General features: G+C 38.4%; 1 pseudogene; it reads left to right on the forward strand.

Moving 5' to 3' along the window:
- Nucleotides 1–1,446: 1,446 nt before the first annotated feature.
- LOC144259764 (U2 spliceosomal RNA) lies at nucleotides 1,447–1,493 on the forward strand (annotated as a pseudogene).
- The last annotated feature ends 24,715 nt before the right edge of the window (nucleotides 1,494–26,208 follow it).

Consider the following 26,208-nt stretch of genomic DNA (forward strand, 5'->3'; position numbering starts at 1 on the left):
CTGGTCCTTCTGGGCTCTGAGTGATGCTCTCTGTACAGTACCACGCTGCCCTTTTGCTCTCCCATCTCTTCCATGACCTTTAGGCCTTTGTATTGTCCTCACAAAAGTACTTCCTCATTGTATGTCTGCCATGAACGCAGAACCCTGAAAGACATCAGTCATTACATGGGGAACCTAGATCCCAGTTTTCAATGCCTAGAGAGGGATATCATTGTTAGGTAGGGGTCCACCTTCTAACAAATGAGAATATCTATTGCTAAGGAAGGTGCTTCTTTCTAGGGTTCTTATTAGAACTGTTCCCCTTCCCTGACATTAGCTTTGGAAGATCTTATTTGCCGTTCTCCTTTAACGAGGTTACAGAACCGTCTGTCACTAGCACGGTGAGGCTGTTTGACTTTAAAGAGTTTTCTAGCAGAGAGAGGGATTGCTCCTTCCTTATACCTTTTTCCATCTATTTATTTGTTACTCCCACAGCTGCTTTTCCAACTAGAAATACTACAAAAATTTGCTGACATTGCTGGAAATAGTTGTAACACTAGACAAATTGCAGCCAAAATACTACAGTACATAGTTTTACTTCTGAGATATTATTACCCATTTTGCCAAGAAAAAAAGGAGGCTTTACAAGAAATCAGAAGAAATTAAGCCAGAACAGACATCAAAGCTATCCAGTTCCACCTTAGACTTACACACACTCTTAGCAGAATTACAGCGCTTGTAGTACCCAGAAAAAGATCATCCTCGTCGACATCACGGTCCCTTTCGAGAACAGGACCACGGCCTTCCGAGAAGCTCGAGCTCGGAAACTGGAAAAATACGCCCCTCTGGCCGACACCCTGAGAGCGAAGGGCTACGAGGTGCAGCTGGAAGCCCTGATCGTCGGAGCCCTGGGCGCTTGGGACCCCTGCAACGAGCGTGTGCTGCGGACCTGCGGGATTGGTAGACGCTACGCACGGCTCATGCGGCGCCTCATGGTCTCGGACACCATCCGATGGTCCAGGGACATCTATATCGAGCACATCACCGGCCACCGACAGTACCAGGAGGAGTGAGCCGGTACGACATTGTGCACACACTGTGGGAAAGAGACTGAGAGGCCTTCCCCATAGGACCGTATGAACTGGAACCGTAAACCCACTGAACATTAAACCCCACCAAATGAGGGTAGACCCATCCCCACCCCCGTATTCACTCACTATACCCAGCATACTGAACATAGCCGTTGTGTGGATAACTTACCCCATATCTCGATGTCTGTACTCTGACCGGTTAAACTTCCCCCAGTCGGGGAGATTGCAGATTATTATGTGATCCTTGCTCCACCAGCTCCTAAATCGAATTTTGCACCCCTTGATAATCTGTACCTTATCCCCTGACAACCAGAAACTTCTATGCTTGAACTCTGTACCGTTCCTTATTTCAACATTATCTTAATAAAATTATTAAATCTGTTCTTATCAGTTTAATATCTGATACGTCCTCTATCTGAGGACTATATATTAAATGGTATTCCATCTTTTACCGTTGGCTAAAATCAGGCCCATAGCTATCATGAAAAGGAAGAGGTCATTTTTAGGAAGATGTTGACTGTCCACTTAGCATTCTACCAAACATTCCTTTTCTTAAAGTTTGTGATTTCTAAATCCTTTCTAATAAGAATTGGAAAGTTACATTAAAAGAAAGGTATTGCACATGAGCTTGATGTTCTAAACCATAATGTTTGCAGGATAAAGTAGAATGGACTATACTGACTGACAGAGGTTCTTTTGGATATCCTGGGGAGAAATCAAGATAATTTCCCGCCCACCCATCAGAACCATATGAGGGAGGGGGGGAGTTTGCAGGAGCAGTTATTTTAAAAGTATTTTCAACAAGGAAAATAGTGTATAAGGATGAATTCAGAATGACTCTGCTCTACTAGCAAATGACTATGGAATGACTGCTGTAGAAAAGTTTGTAGTGCACACAGATATGTAGAAAAGTTTATGTGAAAGAAAGTGGAAGCTAAAGCGAAAACAAACAAATGCTTCATTTGACATTATGATTTCCCCACTACTTGATTAGGCACACATGGCTGACAAAATATAGGATAAGAAATAACTGCTTCTGTTTTAAAAAACAACTAGGAATACTGTACTCTGCTTTCTAAAATCAACATTCTAGGTAATGCTGATGAGGTACTATAATTAAAAACAATTCCCTAAACTTACCAAATAATCCTGAAATCTGCCGGTTGCTGGCACATTTCCACTGGTGAAGTTTTGAAAGCAGGGTTTAAAAAATTTAGGAATAGTTTTTGTTTGTTTGTTCCTGACCACTGATAGCATGAGCTAGCAGCTGGTGTGAGAATAAAGGAAAATGTGTGTGTATTGGCAGCAGACAATTTATAACATGAAGCGATTATTCTCTCAGAGTCTTAAACATCAGAACTTGTGTCTTAAAAAATAATAATTTGCTTGGACAATTTTACAACCAACCATTTAGTTTTTTCCCATTTTTCCTCCTTCAAAGATGTGTTGGAATTTGTAACCAACAAGATACATAATTTATCAATCTTTTTCTTTTTTTTTCTTTTTTTTTTCTTTTTTTTTTTGAAAATGGGATTTTTCAATCTTGTACCTTTTAAAGCTCTTTTATGGGGTGGCTTGGTAAACCTACATCTCCACCTAGTGGTTTCATGGAACAGTTGAGCAATTATTTTTGCTGCAATATTAGCACCAAGATAGTTTTTACATTGTAACACCAGTGTGAAGAAATTAGATCACTGATTTTCTTTTTAAAATAGAACTATTTTAGGAACATAGGTAAAAATTGAACGTTGGCTTTCCATTGTTCTATAAACTACAACAATGATTCTTTCTTTCTTCCTTAACGTTTGTTAACATTTTGATCTTTTGACAAAACGACCATCTTTTGGTAGAGCATGGGAGCACCCCACTCATCAGTCACAATGGCAGTTTTGAGGGGCATAATTCCCAACTGGCCTAGTCCCAAATGTTAGACACCTGTCGTGACAACAGCCCAAAAAGGGGACACAAAATATTGTTCAAGGAAGCAACTGAAAATGCTGTGAAGATTCTTGTCCTTAGTGTAAATAATTCTCTCTATAACCTCACTTTCAGGATTATTTATTTCTGATGTACACAATTTTTAGAAATAGCAGTGAGGGGGACCAGGGTGGAATGTATGTGACTATGAGATGAAATGAGGGATGGCCCTCAAAATGAGGGGCATTTGAGGGGTATGATTTCGCTTGCGGATAAGGCTAGCTGTGTCTTGTGCCAAAGCTCCTGAAGGCTTTTCTTCAGTTGACCAGAAAACAGTGATAGAAAGTACCACCAGATGCTCCTCCCCTGGGGTGTAAAGAATTGACTGTATCTGTGATAGTCCCATTCCCTGCAAACCTCGAAGTGGCTGTATATTGTTCCACCAATTCACCACCAGGTCAGCCCCTATTTTAAGCACACTAATGTATCTGTTTATTACCTAAATATTCACTACACAATCAAAGCAATTGTGCTTCTTGAATACAAATAAAAACATTACATTTTAACAATAAAAAATAAGGTTAAGAGAGGCACGGTATCCTATTCCCCCCAACCCCCAAATATTTTATCCTTATCAGGTATTGCTCTGGTTCCTCTTTCTTGCCTCAGGATTGCCAGTTGGCTACATATCAGTGAAGAGCTGGGTTTTGTTCAGATTATACACCTCTTTTTTGCTACAGAGTGAGTAGGTGATTACACGCAGTGCATACAGTTAAGCACATGTATAAGTCCTGGCAGGATCGGAGCCTTATCTAAGATAGGAGATGTATTATAAATTAAATGCTACTTGTAATAAAATATATTAAACTGATTGAAGGTGCTGTAGCTGCTAATGGCCTAGAATGTACAATAATCCTTCACTGTAATGTAGAATCCACATGTCAGAAACATGTACTAACTCAGAGTTTAATTAATGCACATTAACATATATACGCAGAGGGAGAATATATGAAGAGCGTGCCCTGGGACACAGTTAAAATTTTCGCAACTTCAAACTTAGGGAAATTTGGAAACTCTCCAATTCAGCAATTTAAAATGATTAAATATTATCTATCATAAAATTGTCTTAAAATTGAGTAAATGGGAAAAAGATAGTAGAAATATGGCTTTGTTGTGCTAATGAGTTAATCCAACCTTAAATGTTATTTTCCACAAATAAAATAAATATTGTTTTCTTGCATGGCTTGGATTGTGAGATGACCCGCAAATAATCAAATCAAAACATCAGCCCCAAACTACCTAGCAACCACTGGATTCTTTATCTCAGGGATGATTGAGGCTACCGGGCCAAAGGTCAATACTGGATTAAAACAGAGGGCTACCTGTATAGCGAAAGGAGGACACGTTTGGCAGGGTGGGGTTACACTGGGGTTTTGGTAGATGGGAAGTGCTGTGATACGAGATCACTTTTTGGAAGCTGGAGGGAAGGTTGGGACAATTGTCAATGTAGAGTTGTTGGCTCTTCCCACGTCCTCCTTATTGTGCTTTTGGTTGTCCACAGCTTTACCTACTGGGACCCCCAACTTCTCTGGCAACACACTCCCATCCCCACAACTAGAGTTGAATTTGAACAGAATTTGGGCTGAGTCCTCCTGGGTTGCTGAATTCCTTTTGAATTGCCAAGTGCTCTGGCTTACAAGTACTTCAGGGCAAGCCAAATCAAAGAACATGTTAAGCTAAGTAAGAACTGAATGGGGAAGGCCCAGACTCCTTTGCTGCATTCAATATAAAAGGGAATGGGGAAAGGGAACACTGTGCAAGCTCTTCCCTTACACAAATGCTGCAGAACCCAAAGTCACCATTTAAGGTAAAAAATGGATGGGAATAAATGTGAAAATGTGGTCATTCTTCCCCACCCCGTTCCCGATTTTTTAGTTGAAATTTGCAATTTCAATGACATTTTTATCAACATTTCAGAGTTGGGGGAAAAACTGCCATCTCTAAAGCTGGTCTGGAAAAAAGGAAACAAAATGAAAATGTCATTGAAATGATTTTTCCTGTTTATGACGGTGTTTGGAAAATAAAAATTTGGAGGCTATAGAGGGGAAGAACCATTCTGGGGTAAATATCCCAGAATTCCTGCATGTCACCCAATAGTGTTAGGTGGCAATCATCTGTCCTATTGTGTTAATCCCAGCGAACAGTCTGAATTCTTTAACTAACCCAAGCAGCTAAGAGAGCGTAGAGCAAATGAGCACTCTTCACTGACTGCTAAGAAAACAAAGGGTGTGTCTACATGGGGATAGAAGACCTGCGACACTGCTGTGGCTAGTCCGGGTCAGCTGACTTGGGTTCACAGGGCTTGGGTTGCAGGGCTAAAAACTGCTGTGTATACATTCAGGCTCAGGTTGGAGCTTATGATCTGGGACCCTCCACCCTCACAGGGCCATACCTGTTGATGATTGACTTATATAAGGGGTTGAAGTAACCAGAGCTACTCAACAGACATTTTTTTGTTTTTCCTGGTTGTAAAAAGCACAATCCTACACTAGAGGTAGCTCTAAAAAGAATCTAGAAAACTACTTACCTAGCTGGGAAAAATCCATACATAAAAAAACCCCCAAAACCCACGATGCTTTATGAAAACCTTGTGCCTGAAATTTTTCAGGTATAAATAGAGAATTTGTGTTCGTGAAAGGAGAGAAATTTCATGTCTGCATTCAAACAATTCCTTTACCTTTAAAAGAATTGCATGAAACATAAAAAGCAAGCAAAACTTACTGCTGAGCTGAAGCCCTTCAGCTCATCTCTGAGGGTATCTCGGCTCAAAAAGAGAGGATGGTGACTGGTCTGCATTAGCTACCTTCATCTGCTACATGCTAATACATTAGCTCACTAATTTAGCTACTCAGGACAATTACTGAAATCTTCCAGTAAGTTTGGAAGTTAATGTTTGTACCATGAAGCATTTAGTGAAAAATCTGTGCAACAAAGATCCAGATCATGAAACTCGGGTTCTCGTACCCAATACATTTGTTTCAATATGATGAAATTCAAAAAAAACCCAGAAAAGTTAGGAGTCCTCTCTATACCTAAGACTATCCCATAGTACTTACCATACAGATGTAAACACCACCGTCAATCTACAGGGACTGTCTGGTTCTCTGAATGGGTCTTGTCATTGTTCAGGGCCTGGTTTGTAGAAATGATGAACTCCAATTGAAGTCAATGAAGCTGTGGGTACTCAGAGATTATCTCACTGCACCAAATGCTCTTGATTTCACAGGCATCTGTGATGAATTCAGGGTAGCAATTCCTTATTGAAGGGTATAAGTCAATTCCATTAGAAAATATATTTTGATCCCTTCCCTTCAAAAACTTTTCAGCACAATATTTCTCATTGGTTGTCTCTTCTTGACGTTTTTGTTTTCGTTTCTGAGTTGAGGCGTTGAAAATGTGGAGTTTGTTTTAAGCAATTGCTCTACATTTTGGTCTAACTCATGCTCAGCAGAGAGCACATGTTACTGTGCTTCTCTTCCAATAGCACAATTTCCAACCCACCCTTTGCAAGGAGACATGTGGACATTAGACTCTTTGGCCAACTGCATGCTGGAGACAGAAAACTGCAGAATCTACATGGCTAGTCACCAGTATGGAGAAGTGACTCTACCTCCCCGCCCAGGGCCATCCCTAGGGGAGGTGTGGGGCCTGGGACAAATCAGCGTGTTTGGGCCCCCCCTTTAACATTTTTTATACAGGTGAAATCTGGTGTGGGGAGGGGACAGCAGTGCTGGGCGAGGGGCAATGGAGATTCACAGGGTGGCACATGTGCTAGGGGCGAGGGGGGTCCCAGAAAAGGGAGGGGTCTGGGGCGGAAGGGCAATAGATGGGGTCAGCCTGGTCCTGGTATGTTCTGGTAGTGCTAGACGCTGGCGGCCAGTGCGGTGGCAGGCAAGCAAGAAAAATAAATACAATGTGTGCTTCCCACCGGTAGGTGCGGGCCCGACCCCCACCTCTGGCATCAGGCCCCCTGCTAACTCCCCGGGCCGGCCTGGCCACCCGAACCCCTATCCCCACCTTTCCAAAACAATTAACACATTTGGAAATAGAGCCCTCCCTACCCTCATCCTCCAGCAGCAGCTCCTGTCCCATGGGGCTGAGCCCACCTCCTTGCTCCAGGCATTGCAACCTGGCACATGGGTTGCAGCGCCATTCAGGTTTGGCCTGGCCACCCATCTGTCATGACAGATGGGCGGCCAGGCCAAACTTGAGTGGTGCTGCAACCCCACACACCAGGTTGCAACACCATTCAACTTTTTTCCAGGCCAAACCTGAGTGGCATTGTGACTCCATGCACCAGGTCACTATGCCATTCAACTGGGGCCCCTCTCAAATGTGGGGCACAGGGAAAATTGCCCCTTTCCCCACCTGGCCCACTTCCCCCAGGCAGCCCTGCCTGTGGCTGCTGCAGTCCCTCAGACCTGACAGGGTGAAACACATTATGGACTCAAAAAAGAGAACAGGTCCCACCCCCCGCACACAAATGGCAACTTCTGTGAGCACCATAACAAAATTACTGCTCTCCTTCTCCCTCCAAACTGGGGCACTTCTTAGGAGTGGAGGTGGGTGGAAAGGTAACCGCTGTTTGCAGCAGCTCTTCAGCAGAACCCAGCAGATGCAGTTAGGCTCCAGTTTCCTTTAAGGCCATTGGGGCCATGGTTGGACTTCATTGCTCTTGAGCCAGGCCTGCCATATCACTTAGAATTTGACAATAAAAAATTGGTCAAGAAATACTTAGAATCCATGTTCCTTTTCACTCTGAGATCATTATTTTTGTGTACTAGAATCCCAAAATATTAAATCTCTGTTTCTGCCCAACTGAAAACCCATTTATCTGAGCAATATTTCAAACAACCTCTAGAAATAGAATGCATTTCTGATTTTCATTAGAGTTTCTCAAAACCCAGTGAAGTACAGAATTTCTGTTTGTGAGGTAAGAGAAGAGGAATAGAGGTGTCAGATTTTGAGACAAAAAGAAGCGTGTCATCCATGTTTAACATCATATGTTTTAGTTGAGCAAGCTAAATCACAGAAATATGAAGCTAAAATTAATGGCTCCAAGGCCATACTGAGTTGAAGAGGGCAACCTTAATGCATCCCTTGATTCAGATAAAATGGTTGAGATATAAACCTGTTTGTAATTATCAGAGCCAGAGTTAAGAAGCTTGAACCAGGATTCAAAGTTTGCACTGAAACTATATTTAGACACTGCAGAGAAGAGAATGTCCTAATTCACTCTATCAAATGTTTCCCTCATGTTGAGTGGAATTATCGGCGAAGGATTTAAGGAGTCCTGACAAAAGGCTGTGCTAACCACCAGTTGACATCAGTTGCTGGCCCCATTTCTCACATATTAGGATCACTTTTACCAGAAAGAATAATTTCTAATCTAAATCTTTTACAGTACCTAGATTTTGCAACCCAAATTAGTTTGAAATCTAGGGCTGTAACTAGAACAGATTTCAGCAGGATCAAGGCCCTAATTCCCATTATAACTGTGTAAATTAAAGTGAATTCAATTAATGCTGGGTGGAATTTGTGTACCTTATATCCAATAGGTAGGCCCTGTCATGAGCTGGAAGAGCAAAAGAGAGAAGTATTCCAAATTTGAGATAATTTTGTGAGTTTAGAATGGCATTTTATTTTTATTGCATACGAGATCAATGATTTTGCTTCTAAAGCAGACCTTTATAGCTTATCAATCCATATCTTCAGAAGGAGTTACTGAGATCTTGGTTTCCAAATATAAGTTAATTTATTTTCTATGCCTTGATCCAAATCCCACTGAAGTCAATGGGAGCTTCGAAATCTACTGATGAAAAGCAGAATATAAATCCCAAGTATTATTATATTGTGGTGGCTCCCACAGCTATGGGGAAATGAAAACTGGGACATGATCAGACATCTCAGTTGTCTTGACCTCAACATCAAATGTTGCATGAGAGATATATGGGATGTGTGATCAAGAAACATGAATAGGCTCTTCTTGTACCAATTACTAATCTCTATATGTCATCTAGTCCTACCTGTGTAAGTAAAGCATTTATAGCTATTCTGGAGGAACAGCCCGCCGGGTAAGTGTATCTGTTGAATGTCAAATAGTGTTGAATACTGTGTTGAAGTTGCCAACTAATATTATGCTGCTACTCTCCTTATCCGTTAGTAGTACAATTAGTTTGTGAAAGATGTTAGAATCTTCTTTGTTTGAGACATTGACATTGTTCAGTGCCATAATGGGATCATTTATATCTCGCTAGGAATATATGACCCTCTTCATATTTTGCTGTGTCTAAAAGTTAAACTTTAAGGCTGAGATGTTTCAGAGCCACTTAAGGGATCCATCTAGACTTCGAAGAAAAGTTTTTTAATATTGCTATCACCACTTAGTCTTTTCTTTAATATCTGGAGACTTCAGATTCTAATTTTTTTATTTTATTTATTTATTTATTTTTGGTTCAGGGTTGGTTTGTTTGTTTTCAAAGAGCCACTATTTTAAATTAAATGGGACTACTTAGCCCTTTTACATTCCAAGACAGCAATTTAAATTATTTATCCATGACTGGCAGAGGGATTAATACATCCTAAAGGACATTCCCCTGCAGGTTTATTAGGGGGAGACATGCGTGACAAAAGATAACAAACAGTCTGCCCTTTAAACCACTACTTAGAAACAGGGTGCATTTTTCAAAAGCATTCAAGCGACTTAGGAGTCTAACTCCCATTGATTTTCAGTAAGATTTGGTCTCCTAAGTCACTTTTGAAAATGTAATTTAGGCACTTTTGTAAATTTTTCCCAGATTCAACATCTAGATCCCAATTCATCCCAGAAAACAGAAAGCCTTGGTCATCTGCTCCATATGGCTACAAGCTTTGAATCATTAATACCAACAAGCTGAAACAGAAATGAGAACTATTAGGCAAGGAGAAGAGAAAATACTTTGCTGGCTAACCGTGTATCTCTGAACTATAATCTTGCAATAGCACAATCTGATTGGGGGAGGAGATTTTGTTCTATTTTGCTGTTAGCTTTTGCACAAGTCTGTAAAGACTTTGATCCCTGAAATGGCTTGAACATCCTTTTCAATGGGATGAGTACCTGTTTGCTCTGACACAGTGGTAGCCAGATCCCATCTGTCTTTTATTTCACTTATTTTTGAAGGTCTCTCACCAAGCTTTGGCTTTTAACTTTTACTCTAGTATTCTAGAAAAGTCACAGACTGAGATGTCATCTTCCCAGAGGTCTACACACACAATTATTTAGACTAAAAGGAAGAATCACTCAGATCTGACAGCAACAAGAACTGCTCTGCTGAAGGTCACTCCCATACTTCTGTGATCTCTCCACTGGCTTCAGAGACCTCTGAGTCTTTTAAAATCCAGCTCTCAGCTGGAAAGCTAGAATCACCCTGAACAATATGCCAGCAGAGCATGTGAATACCACAAGCCTTGCTGGACTTTCTGCTGGAGCTTATAATATTAGTGATTCCTGAAATGTGTGGCTCCCAGCAGTTATAAATTTCACAGGTTATGTTAGCAAGGCTCTGTGAGACCTTACTCATTGTTCTGCTAACACAAGATATCAGCGTGCAATAATCTGGAGGACCACATCGGAGGTTTCAAAAGAGTTATAAGCTCCTCCACCATCCTGTAGCATTTGTTATTCTTGTGATGACCATGTGATGGAAAATGTGTCAATAAAGTCACAAGCAAAATTTGCTCAGTCATTTAATTTCTGAGCTTCAAAATTTTATTTTTTTCAACTTTAAGGATACTTTAGGAATTTCTCAGACAAAAATATCATTATGATGGAGTTAAATACATTCACTTTCAAGATGCATTAATAAAATATTATAGTTTAAATAAAAAATAAACTAGCTGGAAATTCAGGTTAATGTTCTAATACCAACCTTAATTCTACCCCTTTATTCCAACCCACCCTTGATGTACAGATTCCAGAGACTAAAAGGAAGGACTATAATCTGTATGTTGGATCCTGTGTGCCATTTAACTATAATTTTACAATTCACTGACACACTTTTTATGGACAGACAGAATTGTACAGCAATTACCAATATGAAGCAATAGGCTGTAATTTATAACGTAACAGTATCACAAATACCACAGTGCTGTTCCTGAATGTCCCAGGAGATGGTGAAGCTGGCAGCCATGATGGTGAAGCTCGCTCCTTCCCCGTCTCTCATCATTCACTCATTATTTTGTCCACCAATTAGGCCTAGTTTCTGACACACCAATTTCGATTCACTGATTTCCGGTTTCATACACTTCTTGTTTACTAGATATGACCTTAACACAGTCCTTCAGTTATATCAGTAGGCCTTTTCATTTGGACTAATTCAATCTTTCTGTCGCTTTTTTGCACCTTTTCCCATCAACATTTATTATTATAAGTCATTGTGACATTTTATGAACTTTCGCTCACTTTTTACAGTTCAGCTCACAATTAGGGTACATTTGTTGGCCCAGTTATCACAATGGTGCCTACTTAATGCTTGACTGATAGTATTTGCATTGTAGCCTCTCCAATAGCAAGTATAAAGATGTACAGCGGTAATGACTAAAAAATCAGTATTTACCAACAGCTACCACACCATGATGTCTAAGTTCCCTTTATTTAGACAACAAGACTGTTTGATGTACTGTGATCTGGTAACTCTTTAATAAGTGTTTCCCATAATGATTACCACCATATTTGGTACAGGTATTTCCACTATTTCCCAAGTGTTTCTCCCTCTGTAGTCACTATTGTGAACTAGTTCAAGTTTTTTTTTTTTTTGCCATGCAATCCTCCTTTTCCAAAAATGTTTGCCCCAGCATAAATGTACTATGCAAACGCCTATCTATGGGTGAAACACTTGCAGAGGAACTGAGATAAGGCACCTTTCTGCCATGCATGTCACAGGAGGATTTCTTTCTTGGAAGGAAGCTTGTATAGTGCCTGTCCACACAATCTAGATCCCTCTTGTGTTATTTGCCCTGCCTTTGATGATCATTAGAAATAATCAAATGTTCAAGAGATGAGAAATTACATAGACTGTGATTATTGATGTGGAACTTAAAAATTCATTTAGTGCTTGATATCTCTTTCACTCTTTCTGAAGGTGACGGTAGTTAGTAGAAGTTTAAAAACAACAACAACAGAGTGACAGTAGTTATGCTTTAAGAGTCAGTGTACATTTATACTGTACATACCTGTCATTTTTAGGTACACCACTTAATGGAGAGATTGTAGTATTTTTTTAAAACCAAACTGGAGTCCTTTCAGTATAATTCAGCTTATTTTAATAATGAACACATGTTTACCATCTATCCGGCCTGTTCTTTTGCAGCTTTGGAAAGAAGGAAAGGAAGGAGAAGAAAGGAAGGCAACAGTCCTTTCCCTGATTCCCCAAATAAATTCCTTTGCTCCTTATTTCTCTAAGACGGAAGTTATTTCAGCCACAAATGGAGTGGAGTAGGGGAGGTTAGGTTAAGGCATTTTGGATGGGAGGTGTTAGGAAAGATACAGAAATTAATTGATGCAGTTCATTAGTTTTACAAATATTGCATGAGTTTATCACATGATTCTGGAAAGAGAATGCAAAAATAGTTTCTAGCTGCTAAAACAACACAGGTTATAAATGTCTTATTATCTGTTTGTTGTCCATCTATAATTAGGATGTTGCTGGGGTTTTTAAATTTCAAAATTGTTGTCATTCTGTATTAAATCTTGTTCTAAGAAAGTATCATAGATTATATGTTAAGAAGAAGGACAATCAGCTTGTCAAGCAGTTATGGCAATAGGCAAGAAAAGCTGGACTGCAGTCCTCGAGCTTTGCACCTGTCCTGCAGAAAGAGAATGCCTTCAGGAAAGGTGTAACTTGATAGTTTGGGGACTTTAGGTGCAGGTCTCTAATCAGCAGACTTCCAGAGCAGCGGTGAGTAGAGCTGGGTAAATCCAATTTGTTTTCAGGAAAACCCTTTCGGAGGCTTCTGCTTCACCCCCCACATTGTATTTGAATTTGAAGGCTGTGCAATATCAACATCAAAGCTATAAGTGAATGTTTATGATAGTTTAGTGGAAGCTTAAACCATTAGTACATGTTTGCCTTTTTTTTTTTTTAATTTTTTGCATTTTATATATGAGGAATGGCAGTCTTTTTTAAGTGAAACGGCCTTTCACTTTAGCAAATGTCCCACATTTATTTTGTCCCATCTAAAAAACTCTGATATACTGGTGGCAAATATGGTTCAGTCAATAAGAGAAGGCTTCCAAATTAAAAATCACATACACACACAAGACCGATGTGAAATTTCATGCTATCTAAACTGTGACAGGGTCGGGCCAGATGGCTACCGGAGAGTAATAGAAGGCAGATATATTAGCCTCAGGTTAAGTAGGTCCCTTTTCCCTGGGTAAGGTAACACGGAAGGTTCCAGAACAATCAGGAACCTTCTGGAGACAATTAAGACAAACAGGCTGATTAGAACACCTGTAGCCAATCAAGAAGCTGCTAGAATCAATTAAGGCAGGCTAATCAGGGTACCTGGGTTTAAAAAGGAGCTCACTTCAGTTTGTGGTGTGCGTGTGAGGAGCTGGGAGCAAGAGGCATTAGGAGCTGAGAGTGAGAACACGGACTGTTGGAGGACTGAGGTGTACAAGCATTATCAGACACCAGGAGGAAGGTCCTATGGTGAGGATAAAGAAGGGGTTGAGAGGAGGCCATGGGGATGTAGCCCAGGGAGTTGTAGCTGTCGCACAGCTGTTCCAGGAGGCACTCTAGACAGCTGCATTCCACAGGGCCCTGGGCTGGAACCCGGAGTAGAGGGCGGGCCCGGGTTCCCCCCAAACCTCCCAACTCCAGGTCAGACACAGGAGGAGATGACCTGGACTGTGAGTTCACAAAAACAGCCAAACTGTGGGCTGCCGTGAAGCTCCAAGGCGAGCAAATCCACCAATAAGCGCAAGACCCACCAAGGTAGAGGAGGAACTTTGTCACAAAACATTCATGAATATTTCAGCTTTCACGAAGCCAAATTCCCAGAATGAAAAAAGGCAGTATTGCCCAACTCTTATTTTAGATTTAAATGAATTTTGTAACCTAGACCCTGCACCATTACTTCAGTGGAGCTCTGTCAGTGCATGGGTCTTCCTGGATGAATCATATTTCAGGATCAGGACTCTAGACCGTATATTTCCATATACACATGGATTTCTGTGCAGTACCGTAATATGGCTGTACAGTGGCAGCCTCACACTTCAGGACAAAGGTTTGTTTCTTAGGAAGGATGGCCGCATGGTTATGGTGTTAGCCCAAGACTCAAGAGCTAGCAGTTCAATTCCTTATTATGCTACAGACTTCCCATATGAGGTTGGGCAAGTCATGTCATCTTTCTGCTGTGCCATCTGTACCTCACAGCACTGTTGTGAGGAGAAATGTATATGACTGGGAGGTGCTCAGATACTACAGTCATGGAGGCTGTTTATTAATGTCTCAAATACCCAAATCTGCTGGGACTCCATATGAGCTCATTTTGAAGAAGTGGCTTGCTTTTCATTTGTTGCGTTGTGCAAAAATCAGTTGTATATTTTGCCCTGGGAAATGGGATCAATTTGTATTTACTTAGCCCTAAGACTCTTACACAGAAAGCATGTTTGTCAGATATCTGTCATGCCATTATCTAGATAATTCCTTTTGATAAGTAGTAACATTTTTCTGAAGCAGTGCTAAAGAGGACTTTGCCCTGGAGTGAACGAAGAGCAGCTGATATGGTTGGAAAAACTCTTTACTTTCTGCTGATATCAGGTACCTGCACTGTGTATGAGAAAGGAGCCATTTTCACATGGGTGAAAATGTCGAAATTACCTAACAAATGATTCTCCAGGTTTGCTGTTTCAAACACCATCTTTTTCTAAGTCTGTCCACTAAAAAGTGCAGGGGAAAAAAGGCGTTCCCGTTAACGCACACCTCTGTGCCCAGGGAACACCGAAGCATCCTCCTTTTTCAAAATAAAACTATGCAGACTACTAGTCTCTAAAACGGTGAGCTAGACCAGGGGTTCTCACAAGCAATGGCTTTGGTGGCCATAGAGTGCGGCCACCAACTCTTGCTCGTGGCCACTCTGACAATTTTTCCTCAAATACTTAATTACCTTTAGGAAAAATAAATAAATATGCACATACACACGTCTAAATCCTTGTAATTTATTTATGCCGGGTTTTTGCAGCCTCAATAATAAAAATAATGTACAGTCGTCTTTATTCTTTACTGAATAGAAACAAAATAAGGTACTTTGCACATTCTTGTCTTTTTTTGTTGTTGTTTCTCTTGCTTTTTGGCTGCCCTTCTTTTTTTTTTTTTTTTAAGATTTGCTGGCTAGTAAGGCTGCTGCTGTGAAAACTGATATTTGTATATTTGTATATATCACTTTTCATAGCAGACTTACTAGCTAGCTTGGAGGCAGTGAAAAGTGATATTAACAAACATACAAATATCGCTTTTCACAGCAGACTTACGCAGTCCCGGCAGGCCAGGGGACAAATTAAGCCATGGATGGAGAGGTGGATAGAGAGGCTGTGGATCAGGGGTGATAGAGGGGGTGAGCCCGGGGCTAGAGCCCGAAGCACCCCAGCCAGGGAGGGAGACTGAAGCCCTGTGGCCAGACCCTGGCACCTGCTACCCCACGGCTAAAGCTGGAAGCCCAAGCCCCACCACCCCTGGGGAGGTGGGGAACTCACACCAGCTGCCTGTTCCTCTGGCATTTGTGGATGCAAAGGAGGGCAAGGCCCAGCCCCTGCTGGCAGCCCCAGGGGAGGAGCCACTGCTCTCCTCTCCTCCCCCCATCACTGCCCAGTAGGCTGTGGCCACAAGAAAAGCCTCTGGGCCATGGTGGCTGCATTTTAGAAACACCAGGCTAGACATTCGGACCTTGATCCTACAATTGATAGCACTTGGACAGATTGCTATGCCCATGCAGAGCCCCAGTGACTTCAGCAAAGAGCACAGTAACTGCAGGACTGGGACCATAAGTTTTTTTTCTCAAAAAAAGTTACAACAGCAAAATGATAAATATTACAAAACTAATCAACTCCTACATGTTAACACTTATGTCATGTGCTGAAACATTTTCCTGAATGATTCTTAATTATTTGCTTATTTGTATTGCAGTAGTGCCCAGAGGCAAAGAGTAGATCTAGATTACACAGTGCCTAGGCCTTATTCCCATCCATACTAGCCCTCCCGGTATGGTGTCCACCAGTGGAAATGTAACCATACTAGTGCAATGGTGGGGGGGTTTCTCCTAAAAAGCTCAGAGATGAGTTGGAGAAGACGGGTACCAATGGAATTAAACTGATGCAGAGAGGGGATTTTATTGTTTACTCCTGACTTGTTTCCTTTCCTACCAGTAACTTTGAGGACTTCTGACATTACAAACCTTCCTTTTAACTTCTTCGCTGTTGGACTTAGGTTCCCATGGACTTTGCTGTTTCTTTAAATGAATTTTTCAGCTGAAATCAGAGTAATGACGGCTATTGAATGAAGGTTGCCATCTCTTGGGGTTTTATTACGAGTCTCAAGGCATTTTGAATGGCCCAGGTCATGGAGTCAAATGAATACATGAGAATCTTAGCTTTCAGGTGTTTAAATGTGTACACTTCTAGGCCTCACAGTTGCAGAGGAAAGCTTGAAATTGTGGCCTGACTGTACTCAAGAGTCTCAAAAAACAGAATGCAAAGAAAAAGAACCAAATATTTCCTATTATTTAAAAAATCTTTTCAGCAAGACTCATTATTTTTGAACATTTGGGGTTAGCAATAACCCATATTCAGCAGCACTGGGGGGGATGTGGGCGTGAGTCATTTGCTCAACCTACTGAATGTGGCATATTTTATGGTTACAAGGCTGTCAGCTGATTCACCCTTTTATTCCTGCTCCCATTTCCCTTCAAAAGCTTAGATTTTTTTTTTCTTCCATGTATGCTTCTCCCCCAACACTCACTTCAACTCCATGAAGAAAACAGATCCTTGGGTAGCTAATGTGCAGTACATGGGGGTAGAAGGCAGGCAAACTCTGAGAGGAACTGACAGGCCCGTTTTCATCTTTTTCAAACATCACCTTTTTTTTTTCTCCCTGTGCCCATCCTCTCTGTGGTGACACTGACCTTTGGCAATCACATGAGTAACACTCACATTGAAGTGTGCTAGCAAGCTGCATTTCTGGATCAGCCTCTTTTGCTTTGCTTCATTGGGTGACAGACATTTCAGTTTTGCTGGAAAAGCTATTTCCCATAATGAAAAATACATTTTGCAATCCATTTTTGCAGTAGTTGCAAAACACATGTGCATTTCCCTAAGCTTGCTGTAGGTGTGGTTTTGTGTGTTATTCATTGTCCTTCTGTTGGTCTAATAAGTATGATGGGAAAATGCCTCAAAAATATATTTTTTACACAATACATGTGATGTCCTTATTTGAAAGATTTCTCATGTGCTATGCTTATCAAAACAGGTACATGGGAAATTAAGTAATTAAAAACTGAGACAAGGTGGGTGAAGTAATATCTTTTATTGGACCAACTTCTGCTGGAAGAGGAGACAACCTTTGGAGCACTTCTTCAGGTCTGGGCTGATGGAACTCAAAATCTTGTCTCTTTCACAAACAGAAGTTGGTCCAATAAAAAATATTACCTCACCTTGTCTCTCTCCTATCCTGGGATCAACATAGGTAAAACAACCCTGCAAACACAAAATTAAAAACTAATCCAGAATAAAATTATGGCCATTCAGTACGCTACTACTGATCTTCACAGACCTCCCATGACCATCCTTGGGATTTCCGTATGCAGATCCTAAATAGCATGTGGATCTTTGGTGTAACTCCACTGAAGTAAATGGCAACTGGATTTATCCCCAGGATGAATTTGGTCAGAAATTTAAAGTAAGACCAGAAAAGCAAATAAATTAAGAAGTAAGGCTGCAACTCTAGCTTGCTTGTTTCATATTTGTCCTGTTATCAAATCAGAGGGACCTCAGTACACTGATGTTACAGTATGAAATATGTGCTACGGTATTTGGTGTAAGTGTGTAGTGCTTTAAAGAAAGGTGTTTCAGCTTGAAATGGCTCTGTGTTTTGTCATTTTAATTCTGCTTTGATTTATTCTTTGGACATTTTAGAGCTAGATCCCATGCAGATGGAGTGAAAGAAAATGTTGTGGTGTTTATTAATCATTAGTGAATCTCTGAGATTCAGTGATGGGGTAACGACACAAGGTATTTGAGTACACACTTTGAATGAACTTTAATTAAAAAAATATAAGGGACTGATGGTACCCTCATTATACAAGCATTGCTTTTTGAACATCATCCTGAACTGCTAATGTTGCGGTAGCTCAGTAGGTAGGAACAGTCCTTGATCTCCTTAGGAAAGCTTAAAATGCAAGGAAAAGAGAGAAGGATTAATTAAGAGAAGGCTGTTTAAGTAAGTAAAAATTGTTTCCCACAAAAAAGACATAGCAAGGTGTCAGGTTAGATGAAACATACAGACAGCTAGATAATAATCCCCTTGACTGTGTGTTTAACTTTTCTCTCATTGATAGGTTTGCCCTAGTAGTATTAAAACATTTCATTAATCTGTTTAAAACACTGCCTTTCTGTGGCAAAAGAAAATGAATGCATAATAGTGTGCTACATGCTTTAACAAAACACATTTCATTCACTCAAGGGTCTCTGATCATTTGCCCAAAATTAAAGATCAGTTATTGAATAATTGACATCTCATTTATAAACAAATCAATAGACCCACTTAAGTGTTTGTGTAATGATAGTAATATAACCTTTCCTCGTCTGAACAGCAAATGAACAGACCAAACAGTAAAGGCATATTCTCCACCTGAAATAATTATGAGAGCTACTTAAAAATCATTTGCCTCAGCAGAAATATAAAGTATTTTTTGTGCAGTACTTACCTCCAAAATGTGTGTGTTTGGTTTCCACTTTACAAAATGAAACCTGTGTCAGTGGATTTATTTCTCTAATATCCTTCAAATGAGAGAGTAGGGGTAGAGGTTGTGTTTATAAAAGCACTGCAAGGCACCCACAATCACAACGTCCAATAGCATACGACGTGTGGAGGAGGATATTAATCATCCCTTATGCAGTGCACTGTACGAGGGGGATCACACAACTCAAACTGATGGGATTGCACAAGATGGTGCTAAGTGGAAAATGTAAAAGCCAGCTTGCTGTTGCTTTTTAATCTCTTTCTTTCCATTGTGCACTGCTTTCTCTCCCACCACCCCCATATCTCCCCAAGACCGTCAAACGTGGTCCAATAATTTGGGCTCTAAATCCAGAGGAAGAATTTTTAATATCATCATAATTTGTTGTCAGTGTGTGTTAGTGTGTGAACAAAACTGTTGCAAAACGCTGTGTGTGTGTGTATATATGAACCCATCATTGCATCCTAGAAAATACCCTGGAGTGCCAAATACAGCACTTGTGTCAATTAACTCTTTAAGGCAAATTTAAATGTAGACAAAATACATACAGTACGTGAGCTGATTGGTGAGTTAGACCAACGTACTAGTATAGTACCATAACTATTTGCACCATGAATTAATTTTTAAAATGTAATAGAATTCAATCAGAGCTCTCTAGATATATAACCATTACTAATCCTTCAGCTGATAAGACGATCAATGCTTGAAGCAGAATTAAATATCAATGGTAGAAAAAGATTATACCTATATATAGTGAGTTTTTAGAAGGAGCTTTGTGAATTTAATAAATTCCACAATCAGAAATGTTTTGCACTAGTATTTTAATTAATATTATATTATTTATTTTAAAACTTTTTTTTTTACAACAGTGAGGGAAAACAACTTGGTATGCTGCTTTATTTTAAAAAGCAATAGTTATATTAATAAATTAATCCCAACATCTACTCATTTTTGCTGGCAACAAATGTATCAGCTTTTCCTTCATGTTCCTATAAACTCGTGCTTAAACAGTTCTATTCTCGAACAGCACTCTGAATATTTCCCAAGAATACTGAGATATTCTCTGATTTATCTAGCCAGTTTTACTAAGCTAAATTACTTCTTTATAGTGTATTTGGTGGTTTTTAAGGGGGCGTAAGGAGGACTATAGGATTAAAGGCACATAGTTTCTTCCTATTCTAGTACAGTTTATATGCTCTGTGTCCTTTTCACCTCTCTCCCTTGTTTGCTCCACTGGAGTAAGTGTTTCCTTATATTCTCCTTCTGGTTTAGATCAGCCAACATGTAAAAATAGTTTATTTTAAAATATTTGCAAAACATTTATTTTATGTAATTTAAAAAAAGTCAATTTTAATAGGTCTTCACAAATCTTCCAACAACATGAATGTATCTCAGCCCTATGCCAGCATATTTGGAAACAACATTTGAGGAAATGAGACCAATAGCAATATTCACTGATAGTTGATAACATTTATAGCTATGGGGTAAGCTTTGGGGGTTTGCTTGTTACAAGGACTTGTTTTTCCTAGGGTGACCTGCTGTTGTAGAGCTGATCTTTTCAATCAGTGACTACACATGATTCCTTTTTGTGCTGATTCCATGTGAGGAAAGTTCAGACTCAAGAGAGCTGATATTTCAGTCATATGTTAATTGTGAAATACTAGCACTTAATAATGTGCACTTTTGCTTTGCATTATCTCTCTGTGTATGAAACGTTGTTAGCTCTGTGTGTGTGTGTGTGTGTGTGTGTGTGTGAGAAAGAGTTTACATTAAAAACACATAATCACAGAGAGAAGGAGAATGCATAATAGCTTAGTGCTAGCTATGGCATTTACTGTATGTTCACAAACATCCTAGCACATAAACCATCCCCTCACCAAATAAAGACCAGTGCTCTCAAAAACTAAACCATTATATGTGCACCTTTCAGACCTGTTACATTAGAAATTGAGAAAAGGAGGGCTGTCAGTCAACATGATGATGATGTACAGCCTAGAAACAAATGGGGGATGCATCATCTGTTGAAACAAACCCATTTTTTCAGCATTTTGTGAACACAGCTACTTATGTCTGTATCTTATAGCTATGTTGGGAAAGTAAGAGCTTTTATTAGGGACAAATGATGAATTACTCTGGTTGAAAATATTTATAAAATGTATACTTATTTTAAAGTGGTAATGATGAAAGCAGTTAAGGCAATTTCTGTTTGTGAGTATACTCTGCCTCCATTTTTTAAACTCCATTGCATTTGAATTAAAGGAATTACCATTTTTATTATGTGTACATTAAACATTTCATAGCTGTCAATAAGAAGTGATCTAATAACCACCAACTTTTACTCAGAGCTACAATATTCAATATTTTCAACAAATAAATACGGCCACAGGAAATTTTGCTCGTTAGCAGGTTTAAAGTAACTGAACCATTATATGAAAATGTCCTTTTGCAGCCATATGTCTGGATCAGTTGGTAATTGTATTTCTTGTTCAGTCTGTAATAATAAATAAATAAAGGTTGGATTCCTCTTATTTCACTTTAATAGATGGTATGTTCTACAGTCTGTCTAATGACTACCAATGTAACAAAAGCATATGAAGCATACTCTTTCAAAACCCATTGTCTAGTTTTCTAATTTGAATATATACAAGTTACCTTTAGAGTTAAAGGGACATTATCCATTCTAATTTGACTCTCAATTTTTTAAAAGCTTTTTGTAATATCGAAGGCCAATATAAATGTTTCCATATTGTTGGATTTTTTTTAAAATCCAATTGAAACAGTTATTTTTAAGAAATTCCCTTTTAATGTTGGCAATTCAAATGCAGCAGCACTGAGAACCCCAAACTGAAACTAATTACAAACAAAAGTAAAATGTACATCATTGTCCAAGCTGAGAGAAATGGGAAAGTAAACAAACACTAAGGATTTTGAAAAATAAATTGGACTTACTTTAGTTCTAATTCCATAAGGTATTATTAGTAACATAGGTAAAAGGCATGTGATGGTTTACAATATCAGATTTTTAAGTTGACAGTGTTCCTTTAAATTTTCAAGTTTCAGATGTTGTTTTATTGCTTCCTCTTGACACTCCGAATTTTCTTTAGCAAGCCTGAAATGGATATGTTGCAATCTGACTGAGTTCTGGCTTTGAAACGTAACCTGTTTTTGATTGTCATCTGATACTGTACATTTTTGATGGGGTGAGGAAAAAAGAAACGGAATTAAAAGAAATTGGTTCCAGCATTTGTTGAATTTATATTCAGAACATACGCTTACCTGATATGAAGAGTTTGAAACTTTTAAGGAACACACAACTATTTCCTATCAAATTTAATAATAAATTGTAGTCACACCCACATGACAAAGTTAACAACCAGTTTCAAGTTTAACTAGTAGAGGAAACTGGTAAGGCAATTTTTTTCAGGCTATTGTTACCAGTGCAGTATATTTATAGGAAACGCAACAAAGAATTAAATCAAAAGACTGATTAAAAATGCATAACATTAATGTCACAACAGTGTTTTTGTCATCTAATGATAACCTCAAAACACCTCTCTTAGTTTACAAGGATGACTGCAGCTAAAGGCAGTGCTAGACTTTTGTACATTTAAGAAACATTTTATCATAGCTTGGAAAATCATTATTTTTTGAAAGCAAAATTTATTTTGTTTACTCAAATCAGATAAATGTTACTGGTATTTTATTCATCATTTTTCTATTTATGTATATTGACATTTTTCACCAGATTCTTCCAGCGCTCCAAGTTGGGATGTCAAAAACTGTGCTTGCAGAAATGAAAGTATCCTCATTATGCAAATTTAGGTTCCACTGATAGGCATGTTCTGTTTTATAAATTACATCCTCTTGTCAGAAGTCAAATTGTATTTGAATAACTTCACGGAAATTGTCACCAAGATTTTAAATTGTGTGCCTTGTATGCCATTGTTGATTTAGTCAGTGAGTAAAAAACGGACATATGTTGATTTTTAAATGTGTGCATGATTGTTTTGTCATAAATGTTATTTAAATGAAGCCTAGATGCATATGTAATTTTTCATGTATATTTTTGTAAAGTTTTGCATTATATAAATATATTTTAATGTTTATATGTAATAAATTATGTTAACCTGTATTAGTTGCTGTATATTTTAGTCTTAACAAGTTTGTTTCCTACAAACATACTTGAAAAATTTCCTGTAGGGTAAAATAAATATACATGTTCTGATAAAAATATTAAAGTACAAAAGTTAAAATGAAAAGTGAACTTCAATTATGAAAATCATTTTTGTCTTCTATAAAAAGGCTGCCTTTCCTATTTGCATTTTGCATAAAATTTACCAAAAAACAAACACAACTGCACTTTTACTCATATTGTTGAGGGTATTTAGTTAATTCTCAAATATAAGTGGATTTCTTATTGTAAGCTAAACCAACTTAATTAAAAATACAATTTAAACTCATTACAAAGACAAAACTGATTTCAGAAAAGGATATATTTAAACAACTTACAGTACATTCTGACATGCTTATTTTAATTTAGAAAGTATGTACTCCCTTCCTTTCAAAGAAAAACCGGAGAGATATGTTACCAGCAAAAATGTGTCCTTTATAGAAGCCCAGAGTTCTGTTGATTTTAGTTTTCAAAATGACCAATATTGCAGTTGGAGTAATCTTTGATGTTAAGAAAAGTGGAAAAATCAAAGTGAAGTGCTAAATCTGTTCATTTTTCAAACATATTAATCTTGTCAAGATAATACATAAAATCAATCTCTGCATTTTTTTCCAGAGCCTTTTATTCTCTTTTATCCAAAATATGAAAGCACTTAGGAGGACACAGAAATGTGGGTGACTTTGGAAAAATGATCTGAAAATCTATTTTGTCTGTTTGTATTAAACAATGACACAAGTGATGTGAACAGTGTATGCCCAAAACATGAACTACTTGTTTAACTATTGGTATTCATCATATTTGTTCAGCTCATAATACGAATATACAGCAAATTTCTGGTACAGCTTTCTTAACAATTTGACTGAGTTTCAAACCCTTGACAGTAACAAATACAAATTGCACCAGCCCAAAAAAATTGTTGGGGCTAATTTTAATATTAATGAATTCTTTACAACCTCAGTTCAGCAGTTTCGATTAAGCTTTAATTAGTAGCCAGAGGGGAATCCAAAACAAAAATAAGGAGTTGAATTGCTAATTAAGTTAGTTTGATGAGGTGGAGTTTTAGTAAAAGACTGGTTGTTGTTGGCTTTGCAGGTTCTGACAAGCTAAAAATACTAAAGATTATCATTATTGTAACTAACATTCTACATTACCACCAGATTTCTGCAAGGAGCAGACAGTTCATTAGAGTACAACACTTTTGTCTGTCAGTATTAGAATTAAAGTCTTGTTAATAAGATAGCAGTGCATGGGAACCAGAGACCAAGGCAAGCAAACATGGTGTTAAATTTGACTGGTGATAAATTATCTAGTTATTTGATACCTTGTATACATCAGAATTTAATGTACATTTATCTGTTAGTAGCTACTTGTCACTCATTTAATTTCCCCAACAGAATTTTGTTTACTGGAAATTGATGGTTAGTGATCTTACCTTTGATATGCCCATCACAATTACATTTTTTTCTATTTGATTTTTTAAAATAGCTTATTTGATATGCTACTTACATTCTAATGTGGAATATTTAATACGATATATGTAGAAGCAAAGACTCATGGTATTAAATACACTACCCCCCAAAAAATCAACATAGTATATGAAGAGGTAATTTAAGAAACCAAAGCTATGGCATCACACTTAACTGCCAATCTACATGGTAAAATTATATTGCCATATCATATACCTGTTTTACTCTAACACCTTTGATAATAGGTCAGATTCTTGGCAGCTTTGCATTATTATCAAATGTATTTGTAAATCTGGAAATTAACTATTGCATTCAATTAAATACTTTTGACATAATAAGTGTGCTACAGTAACTCCCCAAAGATTACTAATTATAACCACTAAAGCTCTCCAGTGATAGCAATTTGACCAAACTACACATCAGAAATACGTGATGTATCTTTGTAAGGATTGTATGGCATGTAATTTGATTTCTCTATACTTTGATGTTTTCTATAATTTGTACTTTATCCTTTTGCTTAAGGTTTCAAAGCCTACAAACCCAATAACTAAGGGATAAGAGAAGACAGGAAAATAAATGATATTGTTTCTGGGGTATTAAATATAAGCCTGGCTATCAGAGCTACATAGCACTAGCGAATTGTAATCAGGTACTTTGACTTAACACTGTTTTGTTTTATAATAAGAGTGGTTGCCATATGTTGGAAGCCCTATCTGCCTGTGTCTTAGGGGTTTCATACCTCTGTAACAAATCCAAAAACTCATTTTATAATACCTTAAATCTACCCATTGTAATGTAGCTCCACTAGTGTAAATCCACATCAAACTTTCCTCATGAATGTTGCTAGAAGATTACGTATATTATCACTGAAAGCAAAAGGAGAAGCATTGAATTAGAATGCAGTAGATACAGCAAAATAACTGTCTCTAAATCTTCTTTTAATGCATAGTTTACAATTTTCTTTCACTCAGCATGAAACTGATTAAAAGCACATGGATGCCCCTCATAAAGAATGCTTTGTGCAAATAGATGCATTGTTTAATATATTTACATCCCTGAATACTTGAAAATCTGAACTGTAATACAGCAATGTGATGGCTGTTGAAAAGAAGCATACAGTATCCATAATATAGCTATCTAAATATACAGTAAATTCCTGTGTTGTTTTAGTACATTCTATCTGCAAACATATTGGTAGATCAAAGCCTGTTATAGTAAGCATATTACATTTTGGCATAAGCTGTTGATGGCACTATTTTTGATGTAGTAGCTATGTGACACCATCCAGCAAGTAAACAAACAATATGGCCATTGTCGAGGTGTGGTATAGCCTACACTGTGGATACATGTGTATATATAATCTCCAATCACTATTTTTTAAAATATAAAACCAAATCTTTATTCAAATCTTTACTGCAGCCGTAATTATTCCGCATTATCTATTAAAGGCCTATCACAAGGTCAAGGCCAAAACAGAATGCCACTGCAATTTCTTAGTATCAGACTTTACTGTACAATTACCCTTTCCCAA

This window comes from Eretmochelys imbricata, chromosome 1 (genome assembly GCF_965152235.1).
Source record: "Eretmochelys imbricata isolate rEreImb1 chromosome 1, rEreImb1.hap1, whole genome shotgun sequence".
NCBI classification, from domain to species: domain Eukaryota; kingdom Metazoa; phylum Chordata; order Testudines; family Cheloniidae; genus Eretmochelys; species Eretmochelys imbricata.